This window comes from Oncorhynchus kisutch, linkage group LG19 (genome assembly GCF_002021735.2).
Source record: "Oncorhynchus kisutch isolate 150728-3 linkage group LG19, Okis_V2, whole genome shotgun sequence".
Classification (NCBI taxonomy): Eukaryota; Metazoa; Chordata; class Actinopteri; order Salmoniformes; family Salmonidae; genus Oncorhynchus; species Oncorhynchus kisutch.
In genome coordinates this window covers 21,949,022-21,955,021 of record NC_034192.2, presented here as the reverse complement: position 1 = coordinate 21,955,021, position 6,000 = coordinate 21,949,022, and positions in this window count along the sequence as shown.

Sequence of the window (6,000 nt, the reverse complement as noted above, 5' to 3'; positions counted from 1 at the left end):
ACCGTGCTTCTACACCTGCATTGCTTGCTGTTTGGGGTTTTAGGCTGGGTTTCTGTACAGCACTTTGAGATATTAGCTGATGTACGAAGGGCTATATAAATACATTTGATTTGATGGAGGACTGAGGGTCTTCCAAATATTAAAAGTGTAAATAGTTACCCATGTTATTTTGTAAATGTATATATTTTTTTCTTCATATTTCTTTCTCCATTTTGGGGGGGTGTGTGTTAGAATACCATTTTGGTATTTTGTATATAGTTATTTGTTTCAAAATGTATACCTTCACCAATTTGGCCACTTGGGTACATTTGTGCTACTTGTGTGGGACACCTGGGTGACTTCATGATAAATATCATGTAGCACACTCATTTTGGAAGTTATCATTCTGAAACTTTGCACAAGTACTGTTGCCCTCTTATATTTTTCACTGAAATTGTCCCCATCATCCTATCTGAATATTTGTTTTATCTTGTTCACGCTAAAGATGATAATATAAAAATAAAAAACGTATGTTTTTTTCATTGTATTATCTAAACCAGATCTATTGTGTTATATTCTCCTACATTCAATTCACATTTAGACAAACTTCAGTGTTTTCTTTCAAATGGTATCAAGAATATGCATATCCTTGGTTCTGTGCCTGAGCTACAGGCTGTTAGATTTGAGTAAGTCTTTAGGCGGAAATTGAAAAAAGTAGGGGGGTAGCTGTAAGAGGATATATATATGCAGATGACACACAGCTGTACATTTTGATGAATGGTGAAGCCCCAAAATTGCCCTTCCTGGAAGCCTGTGTTTCAGACATAAGGAAGTGGATGGCTGCAAATGTTCTACTTTTAAACTCGGACAAAACAGAGATGCTTGTTCTAGGTCCCAAGAAACAAAGTGTCAAGGGGTGCGTAACTGGTGGCATGGAAGTCAAACGCAGTAGAGCAGAACTTGGTAAATGGCCGGAGCCGTTTAATGCACATAACTCCCGGCTTACAAAAATAAGAAAAAAACACATGGGCACAAAACCCGTCTCGCACTAGTCACAAATGGCACACGTACTTACAATGAACAATTCCCGGGACATGGGGGAAACAGAGGAAACATATACAACATGTAATTAGGGGATTGAAACTAGGTGATTGTGACAATCATACAAAACAAATGAAACATGAAAAATGGATCGGCGATGGCTAGAAGACCGGTGACGTCGACCGCCGAACATCGCCCGAACAAGGAGAGGAACCGACTTCGGCAGAAGTCGTGACACAAAGAGATCTTCTGTTGAATCTGACAGTTAATTTTGATGGTTGTACAGTCTTCTCAAATAAAACTGTGAAGGACCTCGGCGTTACTCTGGACCCTGATCTCTCTTTTGACGAACATATCAAGACTGTTTCAAGGACAGCTTTTTTCCATATACGTGACATTGCAAAAATCTGAAAGTTTCTGTCCAAAAATGATAAATGAAATGTATCCATGCTTTTGTCACTTCTAGGTTAAACTACTGCAATGCTCTACTCTCAGCTACCCGGATAAAGCACTAAATAAACTTCAGTTAGTGCTAAACACGGCTGCTAGAATCTTGACTAAAACCAAAAAATGTGATCATATTACTCCAGTGCTAGCCTCTCTACACTGGCTTCCTGTTAAGGCAAGGGCTGATTTCAAGGTTTTACTGCTAACCTACAAAGCATTACATGGACTTGCTCCTACCTATCTTTCCGATTTGGTCCTGCCGTACATACCTACACGTACGCTACGGTCACAAGACGCAGGCCTCCCAATTGTCCCTAGAATTTCTAAGCAAACAGCTGGAGGCAGGGCTTTCTCCTCTAGAGCTCAATTTTTTTGGAACACACACTCGGTCTTTTAAGTCTTTATTGAAGACTCATCTCTTCAGTAGGTCCTATAATTGAGTGTAGTCTGGCCCAGGAGTGTGAAGGTGAACGGAAAGGCACTGGAGCAACGAACCGCCCTTGCTGACTCTGCCTGGCCGGTTCGCCTCTCTCCACAAGGATTCTCTACCTCTAACCCTATTACAGGGGCTGAGTCACTGGCGTGATCTTCCTGTCTGGGCTGGCGCCCCCCCTTAGGTTGTGCCATGGCGGAGATTTTTGTGGGCTATACTCGGCCTTGTCTCAGGATGGTAAGTTGGTGGATGAAGATATCCCTCTACTGGTGTGGGGGCTGTGCTTTGGCAAAGTGGGTGGGGTTATAGCCTGCTTTTTTGGCCCTTTCCAGGGGTATTGTCGTCAAGGAAATGACGGGACCAAGGTGCAGCTTGGTAAGCGTACATTCTTTTAGTTTAAATGTCGCCAACCAAACAAACAGAGACTAGAAGGATCTCTACTGTCAGGGCACGACAGTACCCCCCGCCCCAAAAGGTGCGGACTCCGGCTGCAAACCTGACACTATAGGGGAGGGTCCGGGTGGGCATCTATCTTGGTGGCGGCTCCGGTGCGGGACGCAGACCCCGCTCCACCTCTGGCTCCCCCCACTTTGGTGGTGCCTCTGGTGCGGGGACCCTCGTCGCCGACGCCGTACTGGGGACCCTCTCTGCAGGCCCCGGACTGGGGACCCTCGCCGCAGGTCCCGGACTGGAGACCCTCGCTGCGGGCCCCGGACTGGAGACCCTCGCTACAGACTCCGGGCTGGGAACCCTCGCTGCAGGCCCCGGACTGGGGTCCCTTGCTGCAGGCCCGGGACTGGCCCGTGGAGTAGGCACATTACTCACCAGGCTGGGGAGACCTACTGGAGGCCTGGTCCATGGAGCAGGCACAGGTCGAACCGGGCTGTGTGGGAGCACTGGAGATCTGGTGCTTAAAGCTGGCACCACTCGTCCTGGCTGAATGCTCACTTTGGCCCGGCACGTGCTGGATACACTGTGCGCTTCATCTCATAACACGGTGCCTGACCAGTACCAGCATGGGGAGTAAGCTCCACCAACCTCCCTGTGTGCCACCCCTAAAAAAATGTTGGGAGTTGCCTCCCAGTCTTCCTTGCCAGCCATGACCCTGTGTAACGCTGGGCCCCTTTACTAGCTGCTTCCGCTTGCTTCCACGGCAGGCGATCCTTTCCAGCCAGGATCTCCTCCCACGTCCAGGATCCCTTTCCTTCCAGAATGTCCTCCCATGTCCACTCTGTCTGCTCCTCCCGGCCACGTCGCTTGGTCCGTTTGTGGTGGGTTGTTCTGTCATGATTGTCGTCAAGGAAATGACCGGACCAAGGTGCAGCGTGGTAGGCGTACATTCTTTTATTTTAGATGTCGCCAACAAAACAATAAACAACAAAAACGAATGTGAAGCTCTGTAAGGCTATACATGCCACTAACAAAGACAACAACCCACTTTGAGAAAAGGAAAAAAGGCTGCCTAAGTATGATTCCCAATCAGAGACAACGATGGACAGCTGTCCCTGATTGAGAATCACACCCGGCCAAACACAAAGAACCAGAAAGCATAGACTTTCCCACCCGAGTCACAACCTGACCAAACAAACATAGAGAATAAAAGGATCTCTACGGTCAGGGCGTAACACCCGACCCAAATGTCTCAGCCTCCAGTATTTATGTGCGCGGGGTTTGTGTCGGGGGGCTAGGGTCAGACGGTTATATCTGGAGTATTTCTCCTGTCTTATCCGGTGTCCTGTGTGAATTTAAGTACGCTCGACACAAACTACTGCAGCATAAATACTGGAGGCTGAGACAGGGGGGGACATCAACTGCATCATCAGTTTTGACCACCAGACGTGACCGTATAACTTCTCCCTAGCAAACATTGTGACAACCAACCACATACTCTGTGAAATCCAACTTCGCAATGGGGCTGGATGTCACAAGTGGACAGTATTTGATTTATGGCATATAACTCCATGTCAGAGTAAGATATAATGATAAGAAGGGATCCCATTTCAACGTAAGAGCTTTGCCAGTCTTGTAAGATATACTGGTGCTGAGAAATACAACCAAGAGTAAAAAGTGTGACAACCCGATGCAAATATCTACCCTCTCTGTCTTTTACAAGGCTGACCATAGTGTTGTAGCCTGACAATGTTAATATTTCTGGGTATGTGAGGCAATGAAAACATAAAATAGTAGCTTTGACCATCAAGGTGTTGGGTCCTGTTTCATGTTGTGAGATGCATTTCCACATCTAATCGCCTGCCATATCGATACAACTGTGAAAAATGAATGAATGACAAGTGCTGGTGCCTAGATAGAGATGACTATCTGGATATGTGAATAACTGTACTATTTGCCACCCTGGGGATTAAACTAACCATTTTTATTCTTGCCATTCATTCATATTTAAGTAATACTTGCTTTTTCAAACAGAAATTTGCATCATGTAGCTCTAACAAAAAGTTTTGAGACACTGTAAAGTCCATGGAGAATAAGAGCACCTCCTCCCAGCTGCCCACTGCACTGAGGCTAGGTAACACTGTCACCACGGATAAATCCACGATAATCGAGAATTTCAATAAGCATTTCTCTACGGCTGGCCATGCTTTCCTCCTGCTTACCTCAACCCCGTCCAACAGCTCAGCACCCCCCGCAGCTACTTGTCCAAGCCTCCCCAGCTTGTCATTCACCCAAATCCAGATAGCAGATGTTCTGAAAGTGCTGCAAAACCTGGACCCGTACAAATCAGCTGGGCCAGACAATCTGGAACCTATCTCTCTACAATTATCCGCCATCATTATTGCAACCCCTATTACCAGTCTGTTCAACCTCACTTTCGTATCGTCCGAGATCCCTAAATATTGGAAAGTTTCCGCGGTCATCCCCTTCTTCAAAGAGCGTGACACTCTAGACCCACACTGTTATAGACCTATATCCATCCTGCCCTGCCTTTCCAAAGTCTTCGAAAGCCAAGTTAATAAACAGATCACTGACCATTTTGAATCCCACCACACCTTCTCCTCTGTGCAATCCGGTTTTCGAGCTGGTCCAGGGTGCACCTCAGCCACGCGCAAGGTACATAACGATATCATAACCGCCATCGATAAAAGAGAGTACTGTGCAGCCGTCTTCATCAACCTGGCCAAGGCTTTCGACTCTATCAATCACCGTATTCTTATCGGCAGACTCAACAGCCTTGGTTTCTCAAATGACTGCAAATGACTCAGACAGAGGTCAGTGTGTCAAATCGGAGGGCCTGTTGTCCGGACCTCTGGCAGTCTCTATGGGGTACCACAGGGTTCAATTGTTGGGCCAACTCTTTTCTCTGTATATATCAACGATGTCGCTCTTGCTGCAGGGGGTTCCCTGATCCACCTCTACGCAGATGACACCATTCTGTATACATCTGGCCCTTCTTTGGACACTGTGTTAACTAACCTCCAAACAAGCTTCAATGCCATACAACACTCCTTCCGTGGCCTCCAACTGCTCTGAAATGCTAGTATAACCAAATGCATGCTTTTCAACCATTCGCTGCCCGCACCCGTCCACCCGACTAGCATCACTGCTCTGGACGGTTCTGACTTAGAATATGTGGACAACTACAAATACCTAGGTGTCTGGCTAGACTGTAAACTCTTCTTCCAGACTCATATTAAACATCTCCAATCCAAAATTAAATCTAGAATCAGCTTCCTATTTCGCAACAAAGCCTCCTTCACTCACGCCGCCAAACTTACCCTCCTAAAACTGACTATCCTACTGATCCTCGACTTCGGCGATGTCATTTACAAAATAGCTTCCAATAGTCTACTCAGCAAATTGGATGCAGTCTATCACAGGGACATCCCTTTTGTCACCAAAGCCCCTTATACCACCCACCACTGTGACCTGTATGCTCTAGTCGGCTGGCCCTCGATACATATTCGTCGCCAGACCCACTGGATCCAGGTCATCTACAAGTCTATGCTAGGTAAAGCTCCGCCTTATCTCAGCTCACTGGTCACGATAACAACACCCACCCATAGCATGCACTCCAGCAGGAATATTTCACTGGTCATCCCCAAAGCCAACACCTCCTTTGGCCGCCTTTCCTTCCAGTTCTCTGC